The sequence below is a fragment of the Lactuca virosa genome, chromosome 6, assembly GCF_052849685.1.
Source record: "Lactuca virosa cultivar CGN04683 chromosome 6, Lactuca_virosa_CGN04683_v6, whole genome shotgun sequence".
Taxonomy (NCBI): Eukaryota; Viridiplantae; Streptophyta; class Magnoliopsida; order Asterales; family Asteraceae; genus Lactuca; species Lactuca virosa.
In genome coordinates, this window is record NC_136431.1 from 184,832,065 (window position 1) to 184,847,573 (window position 15,509).

At 37.4% G+C, this 15,509-nt stretch overlaps 1 long non-coding RNA gene across 1 annotated transcript; it reads right to left on the bottom strand.

Moving 5' to 3' along the window:
• Positions 1-1,975: 1,975 nt before the first annotated feature.
• Positions 1,976-5,379, bottom strand: LOC145118943 (uncharacterized). The gene is made up of 5 exons (XR_013713556.1): positions 5,189-5,379; positions 2,593-2,757; positions 2,418-2,501; positions 2,217-2,344; positions 1,976-2,139 (listed from the first exon to the last, which is right to left on the bottom strand). It is a non-coding gene; the product is annotated as an uncharacterized LOC145118943 (long non-coding RNA).
• Positions 5,380-15,509: the final 10,130 nt, after the last annotated feature.

The following is a 15,509-nucleotide window of genomic DNA, read 5'->3' on the forward strand; positions in this document are numbered from 1 at the left end:
ACTCAAAAATGCCCAGTTCAGAATGGTTATTATGCAAAAAAAATATATATAGTTATTTTATTGCAAAATTCCTTGAAAACTTGGTTAGATTACTCAAAATCCATATATATATATATATATATATATATATATATATATATATATATATATATATATATATATATATATATATAGGTATTTTAGTTAATTAACCTATATTGAAAAAGGAAATTTTCGTATTTTAAGGGATAATTATTTCCCTTGTTTTTTTAAATCTGATTTTTTTAATTAATTCAAATTTAATTTTAATATGACTTTTAATAATAACTGATTTTATTCTGTCAGAATAACAGAAAGTCAACCATAAACTAGTAAAAATATTTTTGATTTTATTCTTGCAGAATATGGTTACAGTCAATATATTTTTTAAAATGCTTAAAGAATTATACAATATATTATCAATAATAACATTTTCTAAAGAATACGGATTTTATTCTTTACGAATTAATGTTTTAGAATCACTAATTACATTAATTCGTAAAGAATAAGACTATAAACAATTATTACAGTCATTCTGAAAAAAAAAAAATCTAACCTATAATCGTTTAAGAATTACATTTAAACTTAAAGATTAAAACTATAAAAAATGGTTAAAAAAAACATCAAAATCTAACCAAAACAATAATCCATTTTGAAAGAATATTATTGTTAAGAAACACATTATACATTGTGGCAGAATACATTCTGCTAGAATACACTCTCGTTCTCCATGTTTTTTTCTTTTTCCATATCATTGGCAGCCTCTTCAAAAATTAAATTCACAAAGAAAACATAATCAACTTTAAAACATTAAAAAAAAAAAATTAGTGCATTCTAAGAGAATAAAAACTACAAATTCTGACAGAATATAGTAGAAACTATAAAATCTGACAGATTGTAATAGAGAATAAAAACTATACATTCTGACAGAATGTTGTACACCTTAAAGAATTATAATTTATTCCAATAGAATGTAATCTTAAAACTGTAATGAGAATAACCACCATAAAGTCGAATAACATTATGTGAGAATGTTTTTATAACATGCATTACTCGTTAGTATTGCCATCGTTAGTATTACCAGTTAAGCAAATATACTTGTTTTTAACATTCTTAAAGACATTTCAACAGAATGCATTTATCGTTCGCCATGGTTTTTTTCTTTTCCATATCAGAATGCAAAACCTGTTCATTCTATGAGAATATAAAATATTATATAAAACATGTGTTGCTAGTAATTCTGACAGAATGTATACCACATGGTTAGATTCTTAAATTCTATTTTAGACATTTTAACAAACACTTGTTAGACATTATCATATAACAAACCGAACCTATAAAATATTACCGTATCCATACCATAATTTTTTTTTCGCAAATCCACATAACGTCAAACAAAAACAATTATAATATTTGTTTGAAACTATTGGTAATAAAGAGATTGAATAACATAAACCAATTTTTATGTCAGTCGATTTTGAGAAGTACAAGCAGAAACATTTCAAAGAGGAAAATACAAAGCATCCATTTTTAATCCTATTAATAATGAATAAATTAAAAAAAAAATACAATTACAAAAATCCAATTATGAAAGAGAACAACAAAAATTTCAAGTATTTGATCGTCTAGCATTTGTAGCATCTTTTAAGATAGTGGAGACAAAAACAATTTTAAAATATTTGTCAAATACGCATATTCATAAACGAATTGTAATATATAACTAGAAAGGTTACCACCGCTACGCGGGGGCCAGAAGCTTTTAATGTTGTTTCCGAATCGATAAATATGACAGACGTAGAAAATGCAAGGATGAAAAGCCCGGGGGCCCCGAATCATTTTTTTCATGTTTTTATGAAAAAATGTACAATGGTGTAATAGAAAGAAATAAAATTATGATGCTATAATACACAAAAAATGAAAGTATATGGATATAATTAGAAAGATTTTTTTTGACAGGATTAAAAAAATAAAAAGATAAACTATTGGTGAGGAAGGGTAAATTGGTATCTCACAATTTGCTGGCCAACCACTCCCTTTTCAAGCAGTTTTTCTCTTGATATACCCTAAACCAAAATACTCATTTCTCCCTTTTCCACCCGTATAACTTGTCAACTTTCCTACCTACAAAATAAAACATATTATAAGATATCTTGGTTTCTTTATTTTTAGTTTTTAATTTAAAAAAAATTAAATCATACCTTCTTTCCTTCAACTGTAATTGGAGTACCGGGTTTCACTGGGGATGAAAGTTGAATGCCCAATAATTTATGTTTTATGCCATCATATGTGATTAATCTGGATATGGTTTCTTGCCCTTTCTAACAACCTGATACGATTTTTTACTTTTTACTTTTTATTTTAATAAAATATTAAAAGAAAAAATAAAAAATATTTATTACCTCTGTTTAAACACACTGCATTCCAAAGACCAGCCTCCAGAACATTAAACTCATCGGTAAGCTCATTACCAGGTGTTGGGCTTCCTGTACATTCGAAAAATCTTTCCAATTATGGAATTGTACTTTTAATTATTTTTTTAATTATGAAAGTAAGTTGTTATTTTTCTTATTTGACCTTGAAGAATTCGATAGGTTTGAAATGCATTTGAACCCATTGGAGTTGCATTGTGAGTTAAAAGAGTTTTCCAAAGCATTCCTGCAGCTAATGGTGACATCATCAGTGAGAAACTTCTTCAGAGATCACATTTCCCACTGCCACAGTTACTGGATTACCGCTGACCTGAAATTCTAAACTTTTTAAATAAATTCTCCAAGTAAATAGTCACCAATTTTAGCAAAATAATAATCATTGTTATTACTTTAATAAAACTGCATACAGAAATAACTTACATTGTAATGCTTATGTGATCCATAAGGCTGTCCAATAAATATAGTTTTAAAGTTATTTCATTAGAATATGTAATGAAATGGTCTAAAAATCTGCATTAAAGCCCTAATACAAAAAGCAAGAAGTTATAACCCTCAATATGGGAAACACAGGGGAATCGGAGAAGGAGAAACAGACGACGACGTTGGTTAAGGGCATGTTAAAAAACCAAATCGGGTGTCCGGTTCACCAACCTCACAGTCGCTGGAAACCCAGATAGAACCAAAAACCCACATAGAACTACCTTTGGCATATTATCTGACGCAACAAACAGATCACAAACCATTAGGTCGACCTAACATTAAGTTAGATGTAATTACAGGCATGATTTTATGTTTACCAGAGAGATCTATGACAGTTTCCACAACATGCTTTTTGCACTGTACAGATGTCCAAAATAATGTTCAGGAGACGAAGGAGAGTTGTTGAACGTGTATGAATTTGGCTAATTGTTGTGTATTGTTCGTTTATTAGACATTCATTAGATATAAGAATGTCCAGCAACCCAACGACTGCAGCCAATGGTGTTGTGAATTCATGGCTGTCAAATGGTAACGTAAAAATCCAAATTGCTAACAGAAGTAAAAAAAAAATAGGAAAAAGATGAATCAATCATGAATATTAACCTCAGATTTGCTATAAATTAGCTGTTGTAGTTGCTAGATGCCCCTGCCTTTGTTCTTGCATCCAAATGGCTGATTAATTCACCGACAAATGAATAAGTGGAGAAGACGGTAACTCAGCCGAAATCATTGGCCATTACAGTAAACACAATCCTAGCGGAGGTAGGCGACGGTGGAGGTGGGAGACGATGATCAAAACTAACTACCACCAACCAAAATCAGAGAAAGCAAATTGAAATTCGGAAGCAAAAAATAAAAAATAAAAAATAAAATAAAACTCTATTTCAATGCGTATACCAAAAGTAAGCCCCAGAAAGAAAACAAAGAACAAAAATTTAGAAAACAGAGCAGATTAAGCGAGGGAAACTTAATATAGAAAAACAAAGACGGAGAAGAAACATACATGGCCTGAAGAACGACAAAAAGACGACAGTCGATTGACAGGACGTCTCCAATTTAGGCGTAGTTGTCCGCTTCATGTTGAATCATCACCACCAGTCGACTTATTCACCGCGTACCCCATTCCAAGTCCCATTAGATAACAAAAAACAAAATCGAACCCTAAAATCGAAAGTTGAGAAGTGATTAAAAATCCGATTTCATCAAAAACTGACGGCTGAAAGCGAAAAAGTACAAAATTGCAAGATATTCTTACCTGATCAAAAGTAAAGAGGCGGTGGGGAAGGATCCGGAGGAAGTGACCATCGTATCGCTTTTGGGTTTCAGAGTTGATGGCACGTTGTGCGAGACATCCTACACAGATTTCTCGGCCACCGACTCCTCTGCTTGACTACCTCGCCACCGCTTGTGTCCGCTCGTGCTATTAGCAAAGCCATAAGAAGGAGAGCAGGAACGTCGATGAAAACTCGGGGAGTAGAAGAAGAAGAAGCAGTCGATAGATGGAGCAGCGATGAAAGATAGAGTGAGCGGTGGTGGTGGTGAGAGCTTTATCGGGTTTAAGTGAGAAGATCAGAAGAAGAATGTAGAAGCGGTGGTTACCCGGGTGGAGTTAAATTACCGTTGGTGGTGATGTTGGGAAGATCTGTGAAGAAGACAGAACTTGAGCGGAAGACCTTGGGGAGCGAAAACTAAACTAAACATCGAGAATCGTTAAGCCGTAGATGAAAGAAATTACCTTACCAGGTGGAGGTGGAGGTCGGGTGGGGAAAGTCGTCGCTTGGAAGAGCATCAGACCTTGGAAGGAACTGGAAGGCAGAAGTCCATTTATGGAGGTGGTGGATTTGCAGAGGAGCGAAAGAAAGGAACGGCGAAAACCTGTGGACAAAACGGTGGTTTCAAGCAGAAGGTTTGGATAAGGACGGTGGAAAGAACCGATCTTTGGAAGGATAAGGAACCGGAAATGTAATTTAAGGGACCAAAATTGGGCAAAATGTCGCATGTTTACTGTTAAAACTTTTCACAACTTTAATATATATATATATATATATATATATATATATATATATATATTATTTATTTCAAGAACAGTACTAATTTGTATTACCTAAATCACACGAGAGAAATTGATTATTGTGAAATCGAGCAATGACAATCACAATAACGAGAACAAAGGATGTGGCTTTAAAAAAATTTGAAATTTACAGATAGAGATATTCCATAAGCGATTAATTTTTGTAAAACAAGAACTTTTGAAAAATTACCTTGTAACTACAAGATGTTCTTCTGTTTCTAACACATAACCAACAAATTGAAGGCCTTTGAATCAGCGGCATCAAAGATGATATGGAAGGCGACCGATGGTGGAGATAGATCAAGAATAATCGGTTGTTGTGTGAGGAAGAAAGGTCGATATCCTTTGATGCGTGAACAATCGATTGTTGTGTGAGGAAGAAAGGTTGGTTTCCTTTGAGGCGTAAGTCGATGTCTAGGGTTTTAATACGTAAAAAAAACTGATCCCCCCAAAAAAGGGATATCAATGTTTATATTTGGACATTAATTAATAGATATATGTATTACTAATTTATCCTTATTAATTTAATTAATGATTAAATTATTGCTAAATTCTCATTGGTCCATACATGCATACAATAGTTGTAGGAAACATTTGAACATATATATATATATATATATATATATATATATATATATATATATATATATATCTCTATATATATATATATATATATATATATATATATATATATATACACACACACACACATGCAAGTTCTTTTGAGAACCAAACAAAGCGTGTGAACTTGAGAACTACCAATCGAAACATTATTTTTCAACAACAAAACCATAAATATTAACGAAATGCAGCGTTTAAGCTATATCTAGGCTAAAAAAAAGATTTGACAAATTTTTTTTGAAAAATCTTCATATATATATATATATATATATATATATATATATATATATATATATATATATATATATATATATATATATATATATATATATATATATATGCACTGCTGATGCATGCATTCATATATACGTCCATAGTCAATATGACTGTTGATCCATGCATGCATATCTGCGTCCGCAGTCCATATGACTGCTGACACGTAGTTTTCAACTGTTGATGCCTAGTTCGCAAGTTCTCACGTTTTTTTTTGGTTCGCACGATAACTCAACCATATATATATATATATATATATATATATATATATATATATAGAGATATATATATATATATATATATATATATATATATATATATATATATATATATATATATATATATATAGAGAGAGAGAGAGAGAGAGAGAGTAAATTGTACAGGTACTTTATTCCTAAATCCATCATCTCTCCATCTTCGGCGATCCCTTCTCCGTTTGGACCACGATTATAACATCTGTTTTTCAGGTATTATTCTTTTAGGTTAATTATTTTAAGTCTTAAATTTGTGGGAATTTTAGTTGAGCGTGACATGATGGTGGAGGATCACCAAGACGCAACCAAGTCATTAAATTGGACACGTAATTTACTTGATCACGGCGTGGTTGAGTGTTGGCCATGATGTGGTGGAGGATGGGTTCAAAACACTAGGTCTCGCGCCTTGGGCCCTATTTGTAACATCCCAAAATCATAGGTAAAAGTTTCATTTTTAATTCAACCCAAACCATCAAATATTCATACCAAGTCATCCAAAAGTATGTCATAGTAAAATATTCATCAGAGAACAATTCTCAAAATCAAAAAAGTGTGAAAAACATGGGTGGATGCGCTGCGATCAAGTCGGGCCCATCACTTTCAAGCTGGAAGTACCTGAAACATAAACTTAAACCGTAAGCACAAAGCTTAGTGAGTTCCCCTATAATTCCACATACCACATGTCACATACATGCATACGGGCCCCGTCCAACTTGCATACGCACCCCTCCCACAACACAGTGGGCCCCGCCCAAATTGAATACGGGCCTCGCCTACAGCATAACGGCCCCACCCATAATGATATATATATATATATATATATATATATATATATATATATATATATATATATATATATATATATATATATATATATATACTCCCACCGTCCTATATTAATAGTCCATGTTTCCTTTTTAGCTTGTCCAAAAAAAATAGCATACTTCAAAAAATAAATATCCCTTTTACCAAAATACCCCTCATTATTAGTTAAACTACCATGAAATTAAATGCAACTACTAGGGAATTAAATGCAATAAAAGGGTACAACTGTCATTTCATTTAATAAATTTAGTGGTAATTAATGTTTCCTCAATCTGTTTTTTTTTTGTCTGTGGACAATAATTTTAGGACGGAGGGAGTATATATATATATATATATATATATATATATGTATATATATATATATATATATATATATATATATATATATATATATAACATACATACAGATGCAAGAGTCACAGACACAATAAGTACACATACATGCGTAACAGTAAGTGTCACAAAGACAACTATCATCATACAAACATAATCCAGCAGGCCGACATTGGTGCCTTCGATCCATGAGTACAATGAATGAACTTACCTCTTAGACGATAATCAATTGTTGCTGCTCTTACTGATAGTCAAGACAAGTGTTGCACCACACCTAGATAATCATACAAGGTAACTCTTAGTCTACCTTCCAAAGCTAGGGGTTGGCCAAAAGTCAACCCAAATCAAAGTCGAAGTCAAACACGGTTAGCCTCTACGTCGTGGTCTTCCTTGGCCACATCGTGGGTATAAGATGACAAAACAATCAACCGGTACCTTACTCGCCACGCCGTGGTGGCCTAGTGCCACACCGTGGTGAGCAGTCTGATTAGCTTAATCGAGTTAAGCTGCTTTTAACTCAAAATCAATGGCCCAAAAATCTAGATCCACACCTTCTCAACGCCTTAATGGACAAAGTTTCCAACTTTACCCATTAAGACACTTCAATAAGACAAGATCTCCAAACCAAGGTCTAATAAGGGCAAAACGCATGACATGGTTAACCATTAAGCACTTTTCCTCAAAGTCCATAGCCAAACCAACTCCAGAAGGGTTTCAAATACTAGATCTATCGTAAATTTGGGTGCTTTATAGACATGCATGTCCAATGCATGTATAGATTCTATTTTAGGTCCAAATTAGCAAAAAGGTGTCCAAAACTCATGCAAGGATAAATATCTCAACAAAAATCTAGATCCACAAGATATATTGCTCATGGGACTCAGGAGAGTCATAAAGTTGCAACCTTTATCACATCAAATCAACCAAACATCACTTATGGACGAAAATAAGCTAATAAAGCTAGTTCTACAACCATAGAATCATCAAAATGGAGACTTGAGGACTTAAAAATTGTCCAGAGAGTGATTCCAAGGATAGGGAGAAGTTGTTGGTTGATCTTTGGGATAGCACCTTCTTCTCCTTCCTTCAAAATGCAACCAAACACCACAAAAAGCTCAATATCACACAAGGGACGCTAGGGTTACGGTTTCAGGTCTTGAGAGGGTGATAGAGGCTGAAACCCTAGCCATTAAGTCCTTTATATAGGGCCAAAAGCCCAAGGATTAAGGTTTCTCCAAAATCGGTTGCCACATCGTGACACCTATTGCCACGTTGTGGCGAGTCAATTAAACCCGTGGTTAAGAAAATAATGCTATGTCGTGGTGAAGCCCCACCACACCGTGGAAGCCAAATAATAAATTTCTGAAATTTAAAAGAATTGAATCATACCTGAAACGGGTGTTACACTATTTAAGCAACCTTATGATTAGGGTTTGCTCTCACCTCCAACCCCTACCCCCCCCCCCCTGAGAGAAACCTTGGTGAGTGTGTTTTGTTCTTGGTTTTTAGTGTGTGTTCTTGGTGTTTTAAGGCTATCTAAAGAAGAATAAGGTGCTCAAAGCTAGTTATTTGAGTTGTTGTTGTTGGAGAGTTGTTGTAGCTCTAGAGTTTAGGGTTAAGAGCTTAATGGGTTAAGTTGTTACGACGTTATCACTACGCAACAAAGACCTTGCCATGACGTGGTGGTTTGTTGAGTCCAGCGACAGTTTTGTCGTCCCGTTTCCACGGGACGACCACAGGTTGGACACAATGCGACACCTTGATGGTTGACTTCGACCGTTGACTTTTGACTAGGGTTAACTTGTGGTCAACTTTAGGGTTTTATAGTATAGGCTGGGAATTGGCCTTGGATTATATGTTTACATGGTTATTGTACCCCGCCTTCACATTTTGCAAGCTGTAGAGATTGTCTACTTTGGTTGTGAGGTGAGTTTTCTCAATATACTTTGTACTACAATATAGATCCTTTGTATGTTAGGATGTTGATATGTTGTAGTCAATTGTAGGTAGGTAGATTTGTTATAACTACTTGTGATTGCTTGTTTGGTAGTCTATGGTTCATATACATATGTTGACATATTATGGGTGAGTTGAGGGTGGTCCAGTTGTGTGATGCAGGCCAAGATACCCATGCGGCCCAACTTTATGCTGAAGGCCAAAGGGGTAGTCCAACTTTATGTTGAAGGCTCAAGGGGCGGTCTAGCCTTGTGTTGTAGGCCTTGTATGCATGCATTGTATGTGTATTGTTTGTGGGATGTTTTTAGGAACTCACTAAACTTTGGCTTACAAATGTGGATTTAAATGTTTCCGGTACCTCCGAGGATTGGGGAAAAGTGAATGTGTGACTGTACACACTATCAAGCCATCTCCATGATTTATGAGAGATATTTTGTTATGATACTTTGATTTTGGATTCATGTTGTGACATAAATATTTTGGTGATGTTTAGATTTATAAAAATGAATTTTATTTCCTTTTAAAATTTGAAAAAATTTACCATAGTTTTTGGGACATTTCAACGCTACCATCTCCGGCGGTCCCCTCTCCGTCTTCGTCACTGCTATCAAATGGGTCGTGGATCTTGTCACCGTTCTTTAAATCCATACCATTGATGGAGATACTATCAAAAACAGAGAGGAGAACAGTCTAGATCAATGGCATCGTAGAGGCGGTGAGGTAGCTTCCATCGGGTTCTAGACAAAGATAGAGATGTTGCTGCCTAGGGTTTCAGATTGAGCTCCACCACCTGTTTGGGATTGTACGCGCAGTGTACCTGCTTGTACGCCCATCGTACTCCACCAACTTGGCCAACTTCCAATATTCAGCTCTTAATCGATTAAGACTTCAACCCAAACTCAGATCTGACCTCCTTAAGGTGGTTTATCACATAAAGTTTCCAACTTTACGTGCATGCATGGCTTAGTGGGGATCTAGAGCTCAAAAGAGCTTAATAAATGACTTAACACATGCATGAGGCCAAAACCACCATAAAGTTTGCACCTTTATGCTTAAGAAACCCTTAATGTGCCCAGATCTACAAGGATAAGCTCCATAAACAACCTTAGCTCACAATCACCAACCAAACGGACCAAAGTGACCATAAACAAGCTAAAGAGTAGATCTATGAAATGAGATGACAAGATTTGAACTTTATACCTCAAAAGCCACGAAATGATGGTGTTAAAGCTAGATATCTAAGCTCCTCTCCAAAGTATGAGTCTTCAACCTTCTCCTTCCCCTTCAAGATGCACCAAATACACCACAAAAGCTTCACGAGAGCTCAAAAGCACCACACAAGGCGAAGGAACGAATTAGAGTTTTCAAAGGTATGGATGCTGGTTCAACAAGGCCAAATGAGGCTATATTATGGCTTATATAGGGTACAAGCCCTAAAATTAGGGTTTCAAACTTGCTCACGTACGCTAAGTGTACTCCACGTACGCCCAGCATACGCGGATGAGATCCGCAACCAACATACACTAGTACACCAGCATACAAGGAGTACGCCCAGCGTACTCCAACTTTCCTAGAGTTGCCAATTCTGCCCCCTAGCTACCAATTCTTTACAAACATTACACCCCAAGGGTCTAAACTGAATATTAATTGAATCGAGTGTTTCAACTCTCCCCCACTTAAATTAGATTTCGTCCTCGAAATCATTCTTTACCATCCCAGGCACGCCAGACAGCCTGAGCAACACAACCACAACCCCAAGCATACAACAGGCTTCCCAAAGGCGACCGAACCCAGCCCTAGTAGGGCTTTCCAAACTCGATAATGAACGAATCCTTTCTCTGCCTAAATTAATCCCTTGCAAAATAACCACTTCTACTCTACCTGAAATCTGAAATCTTATATTGGTCCAACTCCCCGACAGACCGCCCATGCTGAACCACTGCTAATTCCATTCCACTTGTCTTCCAACTGACTACTCAACTTCTGAATACTTGAGGTTCCCACTAGAAAACAGAATATCAGTCCACTCACTGATGCCGAAAACTTTTCACTTGACGAAAGGGATTAGATATTCCTTCGAGATAAAGCTCATCCTGATGTTAACGATTCCATGAATATAATGAAGAACAAGAGACAATCTGGGAGTTAAACCTTCTAGTGTTGAACAAGTCACTGCTTCCTTATCTGCTGAACCGATACGCTTCTGCTATAATTCTAAAATTCCAAACTCGCCCGACCTACACACAGGTAGAATCTTTACAAAACACGATCACAAGGGCTCTATCTACCACAAAAACTGAAAACATCCATTTTTCCCTGAACCCTTTAGCTGATGCCCTTGGCATACAAATTCCTTAATTCATATCTTACTAAAATAAAGACCTTTTACATAAACACTCGCGATTCCCAACGCGAGTTCCCACCAACCACCGCTGAGATTTCCTGTCTCACACCTGGTCCAGCCACCAGGTTCCTAAGAGTCCAATTGACAAGGCTACCCTAGCCTATGCATCACTCTGCGCCACTCACAGAGCACATAACCAGTCCTACAAAAACCAAGATCCAAAACCTCGACCCAACGGTCTCTACCAGGTCCCACTTGTATTTCCATAAATACATGGGCTTTTCCCACGGGTCTCACCCAGTCTATACCAACGAACGGGCCACGCCCATGGGTCCCACCCCTACTAGAGCTACAAAGGCCCAACCCCACCTCGGACCCTAATGGTCCTCCTCCTAAAATAGATAAATGCTCTCCGACAATCCTATCCGTCCTGCCCAAGTTACGAACTGATCCTCCTTTATACTCATGACCACCTTAACGATAGTCTACCTCAAACTGGTGAATGCTACGATCCCATCGTAGTCTTACAACACTTTTATCCTATTTTCCAATCCAGTTAATGCTATGGCCATCCCGCAGTCTTACAACATGTCCAACCCGCCATTATCACCTATGGTCTTACCATACCTATACCATCTCAACCCCAATCATCCTGATTCGAACCCGCATCTGATTGAATTCCAATTAGGTGTTCGGGTAATGCTTCGAACCCAAAGCCTTTATTAAACAATAATAGACAATGAGACTCTAACACAACCCTTAACCTGGATCCATCCACAAGTCTACTATACATCACAAAGAAGACGCCGACCAGTTATTGGAAGTTTTCTGAACTCCCAACTTACAAAACTTCAATCTAGACGACCACTTGATTCGTCTCTCCTCCTGAATGTGATGTAGACTTACCCTAGTTCCACACCCGATCCAGCTCCCGAAATTCTGAACGATTCTCCCCCACTTAAATTTGTCGAAGCTCTCCCATCCTACAAAATTTGATGGATTCCCAGCCCATCTTACCTTCATATAACATGAACCGATGATGACCTGCACTTACCAATACTTGCGTTCCATTACTAGCCAATCTCGATGATCACCCAACTCTTGAATTCCAGATGAATACTCCCAGAACTCTTAGCAAGTCTGATAACTCTAATCACTTCCCATGATACCACACCAAATCCTTAAGTCCCTTATGCTGGTGACAAAGAACATAACGCTTGCTTTGAACTAGCGAATCTTCACCCCAACTCCCCATCCTCCGTAGAATCTCTGACTTCTAACCATCACCAACCCTTGCGATAATAAAATTCCCCTGACATTTCCAATGACCAAACAAACTCAAGCGATTTCCACCTTCATCTTCTTGCCACCGTTCCTTCCCTAGCAACAGTAGTGATTGGATCCAAAGGTCCTGCCGTAGACGACTGCAAATCCCACCTGAACAATGCTATGACGCCCGCACTCTGACTTTGCTAAAGAACTAATCATGCTAATTCGACTAAAGATCTCTCAATCAAAACCCTTGAACTGGCCCCAACAAAGAAGCGGAACAATCGCCCAAACAACGGAATCCCGCTCAGCAAGATACGACCCACGAATGACTCTTGGCATGCAAAATGGCATATAAAAATTCTTGATGATATAACCCACGCAAAAATAGAAAACTAACCCGGAGATAATACTTACACATACCCAAGAAGATCTCAAATCAATATAAATACAAATAATAATCAAGAGCAAATCAAAAGATAATATACCCGCAATAACATATGAAGAAATCCTGACCCCCTCTTCCTGCCTAAGTACCTGCGATGGAACATGAGCTAACCCAACCACCAAGCGTGGGCAATTCGCCCTGATATGACCAGGCCAATGACAACGATGACACAATTCTAGCTCCCTGGTGCATTTTTGGTCGAGGTGTCCCTTCCATCCGCACCTGCCGCACTTAGACTTTCCGCACACATGATCATGTGCCCCTTCATCCTTCGTGCAAACATCACGGCCCCTCGGGTCTCTAACACTAGCCATGGCGACGTCTAAATGCTCAGATCACTGAGTCGGACCATAAGTCCGCTTCTTCTTCCCCAGTTGCCTATCCGAACCAATTTCCTGCTCCTGGGTTACCCGACCATCCCATCAACCGTCTGAACAGCCAATGTCCGACCCTCGAACCTGACGACCAATCTATTAGTGACACGCCCAATGATGTCGGGTAACTCCTCGCGTAAAGCTCGTGAAACCTCAGCGTAAATCCAATCATGGGATCGATCCCCTCGAAAACATGGTGCATAGCCCGTCTCCGATCCCATATGACAAGAACTAGCAATATGATCCTCCTTCCTGAAGGATTCTACGGTTCTACAAGCTTTGGACTCCGGATGAGAACCCAACTACCCCGCTACAATCTCTTGTCTGAAAATCCCTAAGACGACCATCCAAGAGCTCCAAAATCCCCTCCTTGACTGAACCAAAGATCACAGGAGTCCATTCCAAAATACTGCGGGTAATATCCGATGAGATGAACTCCCGCATGTGCTCATCGATCGGCCCAACACCTGCACCTGAGCCTGAATCCGAACCTGAACCTCCTTCCCGAATGCTCATCACCATTCTCAAGAACAACCATATAAATGATCAGATCATATCTAATAATCCTCATCCCACAGGCTTCTTAGATTCTCCAAGACTATCCCCGATTCGAATATGGATCCTATGCTTTCAGTAGTACGGACCCAATACTACCTTCCACACGTATCCATACTTCCCTCGAGAATCATCCCGAATCCTCTAAGTCAACTTCTCAACCGATACTACAATGCTTGCTAAACAGCGCAACTTAACCCACCAAAGCACTTCCTTGGCTTTCCTAGGTTTCCGACCTCACCCTGCCATAAGCTGCTGGAGAATTCCCCATAATGTCAGTTACCCACCTCATGAATACAATCACATGCAACAAAGATTAGATAATCCTTCGAGTAATAGACTCATCCCTACAACGGTTAGACTCAAACGAGAGTTGCGCAATAGGGTCAAATCTGTCACTCTGAGATTATCCAACCTTTGTCACACGTGACTTGAAATATTCACTTAATAGCTAACTCACATCACTTAAGAGTTACATAAAGCACAAAGCAAGCAGCATTCATGCAGTAACATTCCAATCCATAGAATAACCAAGAACATCCAATCTCACATACTACAACTCAGGCTAGGAACTTCCACTCTCACTACCGGTTGCCTTATGCATGCAAATTATACACAATACAAGATCAAATAGATTGTCGAATAAAAGACTCTACCCTAGGACCACAACCAAACATGGAACAGAAAATAAGGCCAAATCAATCATTCTAGGGATATATGATCCTAACCGCATACAATTTTAAAGCATACACTTAGCAATTATTGATAGCAATACATATTCCCAATCTAGCATAACATATAATGCTTCCTAGGCTACAAGGAATCACATATCATGCCAATCTATCATGCAATTCCTAAAAGTATCCCTAGCCTCATCCTAGCATGCAATTCTCATATAATCATAACAAACATGTATGGTGTGACAACCGTCAAATTTCGGTCAAGTCAAAGTCAAACAAAGTCAACAAGTCAAACCGGTCAACTCCAATAACCCTTGTATGTTAGGGTTTACGTTATGTAATCACTATATAATTCTCTATTTTAATGAGAAATCATCATTTGGAAAGTTCATGTGTTTGATTTTCCTTAGCCTTAACAGTGCTAAACAACGAACCAAAGCGATAAAACACTATTGCACAATCATCGGGATTGTGTACGACACTAAAACACGGTTTAACGGGGTTTACGAACCTTGCGTTGTGAAGCCGGACACTCAAATTAATCACAAACGAAACCTCTCTAAATCGTTTTCACTCTAT